Source organism: Cyprinus carpio, unplaced genomic scaffold (assembly GCF_018340385.1).
Source record: "Cyprinus carpio isolate SPL01 unplaced genomic scaffold, ASM1834038v1 S000006522, whole genome shotgun sequence".
Lineage (NCBI taxonomy): Eukaryota > Metazoa > Chordata > Actinopteri > Cypriniformes > Cyprinidae > Cyprinus > Cyprinus carpio.
Window position 1 is genome coordinate 79157 of NW_024879189.1, and position 16659 is coordinate 95815.

Sequence of the window (16659 nt, forward strand, 5' to 3'; positions counted from 1 at the left end):
TGCTTATACAGTATCTCTGAAAAAAAAAAAAGTACACAAACCTCCTTGACCATAGGCCTATGACAGTGTAAATATTTGTCCGTGTAATAGTTTTAGTTTGTGTGTTTTGGACCTGGATAATATTGCACATTATACATGTATGTCTTATACCACATTTAATTTAATTTTTACATTACCTTGTAAAACATTTTTTATGTGTACTTTATTTAATTTCCCTGTGACATTTGATTGGCTTTCAATATATAATTAACGAGAATTACTTGTTTTAACTGAAAAAAAAAAAAAAAAAAATTGAACAAAAAAAGAAAACGGCTTCCATCATAATTTGAAAATTCTATAATGGTCCTACCTGGCGTTAATTGGTGTATTCGGATCAAAGAAATGGTAGGAGACCTGTGTGGCGTACCATGACACAGCCACCAGCGTACACAAACCTAGACATGGTAGAAATCACAGTCTTAGCAACTGCTATTGATTATAAGATCTCTGTTTGTTTACTTTCAGGCTTTAAAGAATGTGCTAATGTGGCCCAGACTAGCCACTTCCTGTTTACTTCTGCAATGTCAGATGGGTCAGAAGTGATACAGCGACTGAGGACCAAAACAGACATCAAGAATGTGGAGGCTAATGGAGGAATGCCAGTTTATTTACCCTAATTTACACTGAATGATTTACTGGACTCTCTGAGGTATGTGTGACATTGACCTAGATAAATGCAATTTACTCATTTTTAGCAAGTTACAGTCATGTAGAGTGTACTAATGACTTTTGTTTACGTTGTGGCTCAAAGTCTGGAGTTTCTTAGTAAGCTTACTGGTATGTTCATCTCAAACCAATCCAGTGTATATGAGCATTACAAAGACAAATGGTCATGTTTTTTACATACTCTCACCAAACCTCATAATAACTGCAGTGTGTTTAGCGTGGGTTTGGAGACTCACCTGAAAGCAGAAAAAGACTCCCGCCAGAGATAGCGATCTTGCTCTTGGTGGAAGGGTTGTTGTCACCCACCTTTGTGCATTTCATCCCAACCACACTCACAATGATAGCAATGAATCCCATCAGCACTTGAGATCACCATCAGAGCTCGACACGTCTGAATGTGGACTGAAAAAAAAAATTCAAATTCTGAGTTATTCTAACAAATTAAGTTTTATAGAATAATCTTTTTTTGTAATTACTTTTACATTTTATTTGTAAGTTTTTCTTCTTTTCTCCTGATTTTCTCAACAATTGTTTTTTAAGCATAAATATTAATAATTAAAATTTAGTATTTTCCGCCTTTTTTGCATTTGTCTAAATGTGACACTTGACAATAATTAGGCTATATAAAACTTGTCTGTCAATAACATGTCCTGGTCTTGTTTCGCCCCAAAGTAAAAAAAAATATATATATATATATATATTTTCAAACTCTTAATGCTTTTTAAAATAATTTTTATCAACGCAAAATGTGAATTTTATATATTTTTTTTTCTTCTGATTTTAGAGGAAAATTTTATTTGGACATGTTTTGGACTCCCCCAAAACCTACAGAATATACATTTAACATAATTTTCCTGGCTATTTCGAGCATTGTTTAGTAGTAATTTTTAGCTGCTGTACTACATTAAAATTCCATGAATAACCCACACGGTGTTCGGTTCATGCATAATGTTGTAGGAGTGACATTTTTACATGTTTCGCACAGAAGAGATTACTGTGGCTTTCCTACAAAGGGGGATTGTTTTCAATGCCTGTGTCTCCTTTTGTGTGACAGCTACATGCTTACATGCCGGTTCCGGCATGGATAATGACTTCAACTTCAACTCTGAATCACACAATGCGACAGACCACCAACCCTTTTGAACTGTCCATGCATTGTTATGCACATCTACTCAAAAGAAGAGTTCAGATGCCGCATGTAATGGGAATCACCTTTGTAGCCCACCCATTTTCAGCAGAAGCTTTGAAAGTGTTGCATCAAACATGAATCGAAGCCATAAAATAAGTATAACAGCATCTCAAAGAAGGCAAGAACTGAGGAGAGATTATCACACGACTTTTGATGTTTGATTTACTACGTGAAGAGGCTGCCTTTGAAGAGGGATTTTAGTGCTTTATAAGAGAGGTCTTACTTTATGGTCTTTCATCCTTGTTTTGCTTCATTTCTTGATTTGTAAGGAGAGTGTTTCGCGGAGTAACACCGTGATCTTAAGGTCATGTTTGAATGAGGGTAGTTAGACTCCGGGTGAAGGGTGGAGGGTCCTCCCACAATCCCTTGTCCAGTGCCAACGTTGGCAGCGCCTGGCACGGACGAAAGGAAGGCAAGTGCACGTACAATGGCAGAGAACATGCTTCAAGAGAAGCTGCATGTGAGGCTCGGCCATTGTCTATTGTTTGCGCTTGTGGGCTGCTCCACACGTCATTCAAACATCTCTCAATGCGTTCCTCACACAGATCACTTATTTATGATGTCATAATTATTTTTGACGCCCTCAATGAGGATTTCTAAAACATTGTTCTTACCCCTGCAGATATAATATTTAGAACAAAGAACCAAAAGTTTGAAAGTCTAGTTCAATTTATTATCAGATAGCCATAATTTTCATACATTTATTTTCCATTTCTTATCATATTTTTTTTGGTTGTCTACTTGCATTATAGTTAATATTTTCTGAGTGGCTCTGCTTACTTTTCAGAATCAACCTTAACTAACAGGTTTAAATGAATCAACAGTGAAAGTTGAGGGTCTGTTAATGTGTTTCCTTAAAACCATTGACAGCAATAGAATATATTTCACTTATTTGTTTTAAATTCTTATGTGATTTTTTAATTTTGTTTTATTTTAATGTATTTATTTTTATTTTACAATTTCATATGTATACATAAAATAATGAATGTTTAAATATACAATGTTAAAAACATGTTATATATATATATATATATATATATATATATATATATATAGTATATAAATACTATAAATACTAAATATAAATATATAACGTGTTTTTAACATTGTATATTTAAACATTCATTAATTTAGATAGATAGATAGATAGATAGATAGATAGATAGATAGATAGATAGATAGATAGATAGATAGATAGATAGATAGATAGATAGATAGATAGATAGATAGATTTATTTCAAAATATAAATCCCAGCTCAGTTGTTCCTTGTTTTTTTTTTTTTTGATCATGTTTTATACTTTCAGTTTTAGATTGACACAACAAAACACTATCATTTTTGCTTGCATTGCATGCAGTATTTCTCTGGGCACGTTTACAGTGCAAGTTTTATAACTTTGAATTACCGTAGCTCAAGTGAGCTTCATAGAGATGTGCTTTTTTTTTTTTTTTTTTTTTTTATCCTAAATACTGTGTTTAGTTGTCAGCACATAATAACTGTTATTCAGGAAAAGACACTAGAACTTCTGCAGAAAAGGGGCAAACAATGCAAGTTTGTGGGAGGCTGTCTGTACATACAGAAGCCAGAACATTGCAGTCACTATCCAACCAGATGACCTAAGGTTGGGAGGAGGGGGGATAGTGGAATCAGATGGTCCCGTCACCCTTTGTGGGCCAAGGGTTATAGATTCCACCACCAGCAGTACAGTACTGAGTGCAGTCTTTGTGCATGAGCGGCGCATGTGTGTGATAGAGATGCTATGAAACCAAATGATATTCCACAAAACCTAACAGTATTAGACAGAAAGTAGCAGCCGGGGCCATGAAAGTTCTTTGGATGAATGTTCCCTGCATAAATCTGTCAGATCTTATGTGGAAAGTTGTTCCTTGATGAAGCAAAGTGGCATTAATGGCAGTATTTTAGACAACATTGCTGTGGTATTTGCTTTGCCAATTAAACAAAGCCTACAGTAATAATGACTATGATTAATGGTACTCTTCAAAGGAATGAGATGTTTTTCAATGGTTCTTTGTAGCATTTTTAGGTTTAGTAGAGAATATTCTCCTTTTAAAGAACCATTTTGGGCTTCATAGGATTCTAGAGGTTACTAAATGGTTCTTTGGAAATTAAAACAGCTTTTGATGTTGCGTTATACTTTGCTTGTTCTGATCAACAAATTTGGTTTCCGGGTTCTTTAAAGCAGCAGTAGATGCTCTTTGTGGAACAAAGTTCTTTAATGACATCATGTAAGAACATTTTTGGTTCCGTTTGGAACCTCTACTTTATCAGTCAGTCAGACAAAATCTGTAACAACAAATGTAGTCATAGTTGTCGTCAAATGTTTGTTTGCATATAATCTCCTCTAAACAATGATAAAGGTGACCTGCGTGTTGTGTGGGGATGTGCATTCTGAACATATCTTTGGTGTTTGCCTAAACACTGGCCTTTTCTTCTCAACACAACTGCCATTCATCACTTCAAGACAATACACTGTTATTAAAGCAATGATGCAGAATATAAGATGGCAAACTGTTTTCTCTGAGCCATGCCACATTTATATTTCATTTTCATTTTGAAAGTGTCTCATAACTCTTCAGAACCGTTACATTGTGTCACTGCCTGCAGTGTTGTAATTTTTAACCACAAATCACAAACAGATGTGGCTATGATGCTATTTGTCATGGGAAAAAAAAGTCATAATTTTAAACGCGCAATCATCAGTCACCGTTCATAATTGATTTTTAGAGACGTTTTTCTTTCCGGGACGGTCCCAGATATAGATGAGAAGTGACTGATTCTGATTAGACGTAATAAGTCCCCACAAAATTGACAATGACAGTGGCGCTAAATGTTGATTAATTACCATTTAATTGCATTCCACGGCATTTCAACAGTCTGGTAGAGTCAGTGCCTCAGTGAGGGTAGGGTCACATAAGACTTTAATTATAATATGTCAAAATGCACATATTTTAATTTGATTGATTAAACGAGTTGATTAAATCCATGTGCACACAGCAGCTCTGTTGATTGCACTTTTTTGCCACCAACCTACTCTAGCCAAAGAATCTTGATTTAATTATTATTTCATATAAACTTGAACAAATTTATCATATTCTTTAAAATAAAGGTTCTTTATTGGCATCCATGGTTACACGAAGAACCTTTAAAATCCATGGAACCTCGCCATTGCACAATAGTGGGAAAAGGTTCTTTAGATTATTAAAATGTTCTTCATACAAGGAAAAAGTGGTTCTTTTAAGAGCGGTTCTTTTGGGAACCCAAATTATTCTTCTGTGGCATCGCCGTGAAACCCCACTTTTTGAACCTTTATTTTCATCAAAATTTAACAGACTTATGTCATTCTAAACCTATATGCCTGACTTTCTCCTTCTGTGGAAAATGTTTGAAGAATATTTTTGTTTGTATATGGAGAGACATCCTTCTAAAGACCTTTTTATGTACTCATACAAGTTTGCAATGACATAAGTTGAGTAAATGATGGTAGAACTGTGAACCATCCCTTTTCTTTGTTTAGTACTTACCATCCAGCGAGAGCAAGGAGTCAAAGATTTTGCACTGCACCTGACCCGTGCTCTGAGATGCACAGGACATCCAAAGGCCCTCGTACAAGCCCACGGCCATAATGATGGCATCCCCTGCATAAGAGAGGACTGCTTCCATTGGGGCAGCACCGTAGTGGAGATGATGCCAATCCATCCACCCAGAGCAAGAAAATAGCCCAGAAGCTGAAACCCAGAGTTGGCCATAATTGTCCTTTTTAAACTTCTGTTTCAGTGTCGAATTAAACTGAGTTCAGTGAAGTTCTCCAGTCAGGAAGCCACCTGCAATTCCCTCAAGAACGTGCAAAGAAATCCACCTCGCTCAAAATGAGTCGAACAAGTCGAGATGAGCAGTCAAAGTCTGTATGATTCTCGCTGACTCTTCGGTCACTCGCTGTATCCCTTTGTAGCTCTCATTCACTTCAGTATCTCTCATTTGGAGGCTTCCTGTCACATCCCTTGATTCAGTCTAAAACTGAGTCCTTCAAGTCTCCTCTCTGAAGGTACCCAACTTCTGGAGGCTGTGGAAAGAGTGTTTGCGGTGCCCAGGATACCGTCAGGATGTGGTTGAGTGCTGCTTTACTGTCTGCATAGCTGTTCTTGTCACACACCAGTGCATCTGGATGGTGCTCAGGGGGCAGAGCAGGGGAATGGGGGGAAAAAAAGGACGGAGAATACTTTACAGACAAAAAAAAAAAAAAAGCCTTGACGGAGTGAATGCATTGGGGGGGTGGAGTGCCAGGCTGATGATGACTCTCTGATTGGTGGTTTAGTGAAGAGAAACGCCTACTGAAAATAGTGCAGGAGGGACTAATTAAGGCCAGATGTCACTTGTGGAATCAGTCCCCAAGAGTGGAACGTGTGATACGCCACAAAGCCCTAATTGCCTAAAATTCTCAAAGTGAGCAAGTGTCTTCAAATCTTCACAATCATGTGTGGATTAAAGTTATTGCTCCCGTGTCAGAAATGTGGCATCTGTTGGCTGAAGTTGTTTTCCCCATTTGAATGAGTTCCCGCACTGACCCTTGTGAAGCATTACAGAGATGCATAAATCAGTGTTTAAACTGTGCTCATTTGAAAGGAAGTGTCACCCGCACACAAAAACTCTTGCTTCTGGTGGAGATTTAAGGGTTGCCCTGTGACAGCTCAGAGGATCTCCATGGGAACCCGCTCGGTTTAATCACCGAGCGAGGGAAACACACAGCGGGTCTTGCTGCATGGAATTGAGGCGCCTTTTGGGTCTGATCACGGAGCAATTGAACAGATTGTGAAGAACTTTCAGTGACAAAAGTAGAAACTGATTTCATTTACTTTTGTGAAGAGAATGTGAGAGACTTGCCAATGCAACAATGCCACCATGATGGCCAGGCGTTGATGTGCTGTTCCTAAGGTGTTTTGCACAAAAAAAAAAAAAAAAAAAAAAAATTGCAAATTATTTTCATATACTATTACTTTAATAATAATATATATAAACTCATTTGACCAACCAGTATTGCTTCAAATCCAACTACAATTTTTGCTGATTTATTACAGGTTAGTATGGAAGCCAGTTTCCGCCACTGAATAAAAAATATAAAAAGGTAATTGCGACTATTTATCTCAGAACTTCGGAATATAAACTTCCATTGTTTTGTTATTTGCTGGCTTAATTTATACTGCATACATACAGTATATTTATGTAAAAGGATATATACTATATAGCAAATCTCAACTGTCTGATTTTTATTTTGTTGAAAAAAAAATACTATATAACCACCAAGCTCTTTATAAAGCTTTTATTTACAAGTATAAACAACTTTAAGCTCCTACATACAGTATATTTGTGTAGGGCGATATATAATGTATGGCTTGACTGCTTGTATTATTGCTAAATTTCTGAAATTTGACTACAAGGCATAAAAATAAGGGTTAGTTTACCCAAAAAATGTAATTCTGTCATTGATTACTCACCCTCGTGTCTTTCCAAACCTGTATATTTTTGATGAAATCTGAGAACTTTCTGCCCCTGCATAGACAGCAATGCAACGTACATGTCCAAGGCCCATAATGGTAGTACGGTCATCATTAAAATAGTCCATGTGAGGTCAGTGGTTCAACTGGTGACAGAGAGGATGACTTGCAATTTTTGGCCTAGCCTTATGTATTCGAACCAGAACATACTAGTGATAAACTAAGAGAGATGGGATGTTTCTACGTAAGAAAAATAGTCCATCCTGGACTATTTTAGTACCTTTCTGGGCCTTGAATGTGGTAGTTGTGTTGCTGTCCATGGAGGGACAAAAAGATCACAGATTTCATCAAAAATATCTTAATTTGTGTTCAGAAGATGAACAAAGGTCTTACAGGATTGGAACCACATGAGGGTAAGTAATTATTGACCGAATTTTCATTTTTGGGTGAACTATCCCTTTAAGATTATGAACATTAGCATCATGATTTTCTGTAAATCTGCTTTGAAACAATGTGAATTATGAAAAGATTTTTACAGATTACTGACTGGCCCAAGTGAAGAATCCACTGCTAAGTCTTGGATCCATATAACAGAATGCCTCTCCTCAGCAAGTCACATGATTTGAGGCATCTTCCATCTCTATAGGATAAATGGTGTGGGAAAAGTTACGCACCAAAGTTTAATACTTAAGATTAGTGGTTTCTTTCAAATTCCTAACACTACATATGAGCAATAGCAATAGTAATGCTTGCCTTATCATATACCACAAATAATAAAGTACATAGAGGAAAGAGAAAGAACACAATCCACTGTCCTACATATTTTGCAAGTGTAGAGCTACAGCTACAACAACAAAAACATCATAAAAAATCTCCAGACCTCAAACTGCAATCAACTCTTGGACCATTTTAAATTAGATAATTAATCTGGCGTCTAAGAACTCGTAGATGGCCATTACACGAGAGCTGTGTACAAAGACTTATGAAAAACAAGTCATTATTTCATTGACCTCGAAGAGGTGGGGCAGTTCTGTGTTTTCCAAAATGTCTCATTAGGTTTTTCTTTGAAGCATCCTCTTGAAACAGGATTAGCCTTCACGGTCCATCCTGACATGGAGTCAGGGGTCGAATACGCACTCAGGGGCCCCTGGGATTGGTGTTATTACAGGGAGAAGGGTTAATTATCTAGATAGCAATGAACCTTCTTTTTTCTCCAGAGACCACAAGACTATCCATTCCTTCTTTCCATTCATCCACAACCCCATTCCTCAATACAAGTCACACACATGCACAAAGATGAATTCATAATCCCCAGCCCCAGCCCCCATCCCATGCACCGATCACCCCAGGGTTGGTGTTTACATTTGAGTGGGTCTCACTGAACTATGTAGCTCAGACAAACCCTTTTACAAACAGCTCATCAGCCCATCTCTCTGCATGGATTAAAATACCATGTAACCATGCTTGTATGCGCCTACACAAAACCGACCGGGGGTAACAAGACAGATCCAATGTTCACAGGGGGTCAGTGTGGGAGATAAATAGACTGATAGATGGAGTAAATTAACTTGAACTGCATACTTCATATTGTATCAATGGAAATAATCTCTCTCAGACACTAGAAATGTCAAATGAGATTTGTGGGAAAAGTTCTGTATTTTAATTAATTAAATAATTTAATTTAATTTAATTTAATTTTTTGCTCTCTTTATCCTGGTCTATTTCACAAATGTGAAATCCTGATTTCCATGAAAAATTGCCACCATTTAGTTTTCTATGCAGAGAAAATGAAGAGAAGTTTCCAGAAGATTTGGGTATTAAAAAAATAAATCGAGTTGTGTGTTTAAAGTAGGCCTTATTTTGCGGACCTAATTACAAAGAAAAAAAAATAAGTTAATTTATTTTGATGACAGTGTTTCCCTTAACAGAAATGATGTGTTGCTGACTACTGTATCTCCAAAAACAGAAAAAGTTGTGACTCCTCATCATTCTCAGCTATCGTTGTCCCATTCAAAAAGCTTTCTATTGGCCATGCATGCTTATATACCCATGTATATACTAGCAAAGTTATACATGGCTCGAGTTTTTTTTTATTTATTATTATTATTATTATTATTATTATTATTATTATTTATTTTTTAATTTATTCATTTTTATTATTTATTAATTTATTATTATTATTATTATTATTATTTTTTTTTTTTTTTTTTTTTTTTTGCTCTGTAAAATGTGTGTGTAATACAGTAATGTAATTTACTGTCTCTATGGATTTCCAGACTGAAGGCAAGATGTTAGAAGTGCTCCAGCCATTAAGGCAGTTTTTTGATGAATATTTCACTGTTTGCGATTGGAGCATTTGAACACAGCATTTAAAAACAACATGGAGTACAACACCAACCTCATGCACTCAGTTGCACATACAGTATGACAGCCATAATTCCACATTTACATGCTAAGCTAAAGAAGAAAGCTGTATGGATACCAAAAAAAAAAAAAAAAAAAAAAGGGTGGAGAGAAACTAAAGTGGATTGTAGTGAAAGTGCCTCTCCGTCAAAAGCCCAAACTTCACCGGCTTAGGAGCTCTCTGGGAAACTTTGACCATGCAGTGAAAAGACCATCTGGTCAGGTTCACTGCTGGCTAATTAGTAATCAGACATTCAAAGTTTTTTTTTTTTCACCTCTGTAGACTGCAGCCTTGTGTAAAAAGGAAGTTACTTGCAGTTCAGACAAAATGGAGAGAAGTAGTTAGAAAAGAGATCCACACATATGATGGATTGTGAGTGTTGTTTAATGTTATATATTAACAACACTGACTACTGGATTTGTGTTATTCTGCAACAATATGCATATAGAAGGACATGTTTGTTGTGTTGCATGAAGGTTGAAATGCCAAACAAAGTACAATATTACAATCAAATGCCAAGCAAATGCCAAGCTACAACTTTATTGCCAGTATGGGGAAATTTACACTGCTACTGCCTATAGTACAGTGTCCAAATTAGCCTTTACATCTAGTTAAATAGCCTACAGATTTTGACTTATCAAATATGTTGGAAAATGTTAGTTCTTTGTGGGAGCTGAAGAAATAAATGTACAATAGATACTCAAGTTCCCTTTTAGTCGGTCACTCTCGACGTCAGGTCGGTGACTGATGAATTGGGAATCTCGCCCGAGAGACCAATCCACTTCGAGTGTAACTAAATGAGCCAATGGACATTGGCATGCGGAGTTCGCATCTAGCTGCCACACCCCGCAGCGCAGGTATAAGAGGCAGCAGGTGCACTGCATTTATTCATCTTTTCGCTTCGAAGCCAAGCAGTGGTGCATCACTACTGCTATTCTCTTGGAGTGATTGTAGAAAGCGAGTGCGGGCATTACAGCAGACAGCACCGGTGGTCACGGTCTCATGGGAATCATACAGAGTGCAGATAGCCACACCAGGAGTGTCTCTGGATAGTGCGATGCCCACCTTGGTGGTCCAGGAGTGTCATCTCTGGCTGTGTCTGGCTGATATGAAGGAGCATGATAAAGTGCAATTCCTAAATTCTTCCGTATCACAAACTGACTTTTTAGGCGGTGCAGTTGAGGGTGTAGCCCTGCAGTTCTCATTGGCACAGAAGCAGACTGAGGCGATCAAGCACATCATGTGCTGAAGGAAGCCCCTCAGCCTGCTGATCGCCGAGGTTGTCCCCCTGCGTCCACTCCCACACAAAAGCAGCAACCTTCCACAAGACAGCCTCGTGGAGCCGGGCCTAGGCAGGATACCCAGCACGTCCAGGCCCCACCAAACCTGGTGGCAAGTGAAAGTGCAAGAGGTCCTGAGATGGGTGACCTGGAGATAGAGGGGATTGCTCATCGGGAGATGGTGACCACACCACTCCCTCCCCTGGAGGAGGGCTGGATGGATAATCCTTTCCTTTTGTTTGTGTTTTATTTCCAGCAGTCAGCGGTACCCAAAACTTTAGAAAAAAAGAAGCAGTTTCCTCAGACTCTGGGTCCCAAGAGGAGGAGAGTGGTGGACTGTGCATAACAGGATCACTTTCCTCCTCCTCTTTCATCAGTGGGCAGCAGTGGGTTGCCCAAGAGCACTTCCACTGCCCATTCGTGGAACCAGGTAGGTGCTGTGACACTCAAGACCCTGCTTCATGCCATCACACACCAGGCTGTTACAAGCCTCAAGCTACGCTCTGCCATATCTAGATGATGAAGCCTGAGCCATCTCAGAAACTCTCATGTGCAATAGGACCCTTTTGGGTTACTCCACATGAGTAAATGTCACTCACCCCCTAGAAACAGCAGTAGTCGGCCTTCTCTGTGTAGAGCCCAGTCCTATCATCTGCCTACACAGGGCACTGGAGGGGGCAGCACCTGTGGCACATTGGTAGGGATTCCCAATTTTTCAATCATCGACGTGACGTCGAGAGGTGACCCGACTGAAAGGGAATGTCTCGGTTACATGTTTTAACCCACGTTTCCTGAAGGAGGGAACAGAGATGTTACGTCCCGTCGCCACAGTTTCTGTATCACCGCTGAGCTGTCGGGTCACCGGCTTGGCTCCTCAGTGAAAAGATGAATGAATGTGGTGCACCTGCTGCCTCTTATACCCGCGCTGCTGGGTTGTGGCAGCCAGATGTGTCAATTCTGCATGCCAATGTCCATTGGCTCATTTAGTTACATTTAGTGGATTGGTCTCTTTGGCGAGATTCCCAATTCGTCGGTCACCAAATTGATGTCTCCATTCCCTCCTTCAGGGAACGAGGGTTACACATGTAACCGAGACAATACCCAACATGCTTTGTGACTGGGGTAAGTTAATTTGATCTGAATACCCATTAGGACTGTAAAAGTGCATTCAGAGTGTAATGCAATACATATGATTGTTTGTATTATGTGTTTTTAAATGTGTCCCGAAACTAATTTTTAACAGTAAAAGCTGGAATACAAAATATGAACAGATCTTAAAACCCTAAGCATAGACTTTTGTAAATGGTTACAGAGAAAAATTTGATATAATACACTAAACAACTGAGAATTAAGTCATTCTGACTACAGCAAACTTACACAGAAACATACATTTCATTGCTAGTAGACGCATGACAAATGAAAACAATATGTGTTCTAAAATCAGCTTAAAAATTTCAAATACGGTTGACATCCTCCAAACTAGATGGAACCACAGTCTCAATCTAAAAAAACTCAAAAAAGTGTCAGTGGCTCAAGACTTCAAAAATCTGGGCAAAAGTATCAAAATTGTAAGCTATTCAAACTAAAAAAAAAATACACTAAAAATATTGAATACAACAGAAAGATTGTTTCATTTTGTACAAACAGTCTGTAAATCACATGACTCAGTGTGTTCTACGCAGGAAACTGGTTAATGAAATTGATGAACTAAACAAATTAGGGCATTATCAAATTGTAAAGTGTACTCAGCCACTGTTATCTTCATGTGGTTAGAAGGGTGGGAATGTTGCGATGCAGTCTAATTTGAAAATCTAATTTAATTGCACAAAGAGGAACACAGTATGCCATGCGTCCTAATTGTGTTGAGCTGAAACAAAACATTTTGGCATTGAGTTGTCAGTATATAGACAAAAGTGGTTACTGAGAGTATTTCCTATTCCATAAGGCAAGTTATCAAGCCAGTCCATAGCTATCTGAAGTTGTCAGTTTGATTAAAGGTAGTAAAATTGGCCAAAATCAAAAAGAGGGGAAAAAATTGGTAAATGGAAACTGCTGTACAACAAACTGTCAATGAAGCTTAAACAGTTTTATTGAAAATAGGAAAGAAAGTTTTCGAACATGATCATTGTCTCATGTGACAATGCATTTTCTCATCAATCGTTCTGAAAACACATATGTGACTGTATGCCCCCGTTCCAGATTTGCTGGTGCCATATGAGCTGAGCACAAAATACGTCCTTGCTTTAAGGAAGGTGGTCAGATCCTGTCTGTTTTTTTTTCACTCCTCTTTTTCCAGGCCCTTAAGCTGAGCTTAAAAATCAGCTGACATGATCAAAGATACCAAGTCATATTCCAGCTAACAAGACCCGAGTGTTCCCGATGCATGGGTGAGACCTCCCAGAGGACGGGGACCTGCATCATGCTCTCCAACATGGGAAAGGGCCGACTTTTGTGGCCCAAGCCCCATTACCGTTCCCATAATTGCTTTTTCCATTTTTGTCACACACTCTTCCTTCTTTTGCCTTTGTTGTACACATACAGCTAAGGAAAGCCACTTGCATTCATCCCACTCGGACAGAGGGATCTTTTCTTTCACCCCCTTCTAAAATGTACATTTGGAGGGTTCGTGTTGAGCATGCTCTTCAGGACATCAGAATGCACTCAACGGCAACAAAGTCTAGAAAGGAACGAGAACAACAGGGGTCCCTCTTATTTGGCTATGCACTTATCTAGGTCCAGATGGGCTCTTTGTTGCCCGCGGCCCCTGAATTGCCTCTTCCAACTGACTGATAGAAAAACATCAGGCTGGAGTGGGTGCCTATAGAAAGTTCTGCTCAAGAGTTTCCACCTGGGCTGGAAGGAGGTAGAGAGTAGCCAACATCAAACATACCCTCAAAGGGGGCCAAGCCCTGGGGCAGAGCAGCTGAGTTGGACGCGGGGGCTCGAAAATGGGGATTATAAGGGGAATGTGTTAGGCTAATAAACCATTATACGGCGGACCTCAGGTCTTTAGTGACCTCAAAGAGTATAAGGGCATTCTGCTGCCCAGAGAAAACCAGATTACTGTCCGAGCAATATCTAATGCGATGGCAAAATTTCATTTCTGCCTCTAAATCAAGTGATGCTAGACCTTGCTGTGGCCTGTTGCATCCATGACAACTCAACATCTTTATTTGACAGATCTGCAACCAGCAAACGGCACTACCCACAGGAAATTGTTAATTCTGCCCTACGCACTCGAAATGCTTCCATGAATTCTTTCCCTGGCATTGTGGGAATTTTCCAGCTTTCTGTGTTTTCACTGTTATAGAAGCTGAAATAAGTGATCACATATGTAAGAATTGTAGAATGATATTTAAAATGACGTGATTAACAAACATTCAACTGCATCATCAAATTTTTTTTATCCAAATCAAATCAAATCAAATCAAAACTGCCTAACGTTACCAAATGAAATGATGATCCAGGAAGGTTTTTTTTTTTTTTTTTTTTTTTTTTCTCATTCAAATCTAAACCAGATGTAGTCTTTGACAACAATATGATTTCTCAGCTTTTTGTTCAAAATGTTGGTCTTTTCATGAAACATACTTTCTTTGACCAGGGGAGTTTCCTCTGAGGAGGCAAGGGAGGCAATGCCTTCTCAAAAAAAAAAAAAAAAAAAAAAACAATTACAGAATATAACATTAAAAAGTGTATAAATTGCTTTTTTTTTTTTTTTTTTCTAAAGAAACATTGTCAAACAGTAAAGTTACAGCAGGATTCGGCGTCTCGTTCGCCTCCCCTGAGCCCACTGAGTTTTAACAGACCTCCTAAAGTGTGCTGTGGGTTTGATGGGGGGTAATTGAGAATGAATGGGGGGAAGTCAAGTGAGAGGAGACAATGCCTCCATCACAATATGATTGGATATGACTGGTTATGAACAGTCTGAATGAACAATATAATGTTTTTAAAGGGAAGACTAATAAAAAGTAAGTGAACAACTCACACACTTAGATATAACCACTTTGTCACATCAAAATAAGAAGTAAAATGGCATGAAAACATCATCTGTGGGAGTTTTTGATGAGTAATCAGTTTGGCATATGTCTGTGTCTAATATTTACTGAGCTTGGCTGTCTGATGATCTGAAAAATTCAAAATAGTCAAAAAGTCAACTATTAAAAAGAATAGCCGATCATATATGTTCAAAAATAAAATATAATTTTTAAACTGTTACTGTCTTGATTTATTATTTTAGAATAAATGTAAAATGCTTAAAAACACTACACATTATGAGATTAATATTTGAATTAAATAAGTAGAATATTGATTACATTGTCAATGTAAAAAAAAACTAAAAAGAGTTAAGAACCTTTAACATCCATGGAACCTTTCAATTGTACAAAAGGTTCTTTATAATTGGAAATTTTCTTCACAATATGAAAAAAAAAAAGTTCTTCTTCTGTAAGAACTGCTCTTTGGGGAATCAAAATGGCATTCCTCTATGGCATTTCTGAAAAAAAAAAAAAAAAAAAACCTTTTACAACCATTGTTTTGCATTGGAAATCGGAGGTAACTGAAGTGGTACCTTTTTGCTTTACCTAAATGTCCTTTCTGCAAATGAATTTTCAGCCAGTTTCCAAATACAATCTCAAAGTCACCATAAAATTCTTCTCTACCTCTTATCACAGATCACTTCTTGTCATAGACCTGCACCTCCTACTGTGTGAAGTCAAGTCATTCCCCCTCCAGCTAGTATGGATGAGCTTCATTGGTTCCCCCAAACACAATCGCGCTGACTTGGAGCCTGTCCCAGCCCGGCACCGGAATGATCCAAGTCTTAGGGGAAATAAGACGACAGTTCATTGCAGTAACCACTGAAGTCATCATTCAAGCATCCATCAAAATATACCAACAATTCCACCCTCTGTCTCCATTTAGACAAGATTTGGTTAAGCTTTTAAGTAACTGGGTTAAAGAAATGAGATTACTTTTATGTGTATTTATGACTTTAGTGGACGTGAGCTGTCAGGGTTTAGTCTTTTGCAGATGACTATTTCAGCTATTGTTAACTCTATCTGTATTTTACAGAATCTGTATTTTGATATGAATGGACACTGTCAACATTTATTTACTCAGATGGGTTTATTTTCAGTACTTGAAATGTTTTATTTCATTGCATGAATATTAGCAACTCCCTGAAATTTAAAAGTCAAGCAGGATATGGTTAAAGATCTGAGAAAGTTAGAATCATTTTTATAGTAGCTCAAATAACTCCTTTAAGCTTGCCAATGTGTTTAGATTGACTTGCAACTGATTAACACTGACAGAAATATTAGGAAAGTGTTGTGATTACAATGAAAAGGATCAAATTTGTGTCTAACATTTGTCCTGTTGCTCTAGCCTCATGGAAACTTTGGCTGATTCCATGTCAGGTCCTGTTAGCCTGCTGTTTTTCAGCCACCTTTTCAAGCCGTAGAGTTGGAATTAATTTCGTCAGGACACGTCCTGCTGCGTCCAGCTAAATCCTGCCCTGGGAGAGACGTGCTGAGGCTATCTCTGTGGAAACCCACTAATGGATACTTTCAACCCT

General features: G+C 38.1%; 1 pseudogene; it reads right to left on the minus strand.

The window, feature by feature from the left end:
- Window positions 1–345: 345 nt before the first annotated feature.
- LOC122143871 lies at window positions 346–6123 on the minus strand (annotated as a pseudogene).
- Window positions 6124–16659: the final 10536 nt, after the last annotated feature.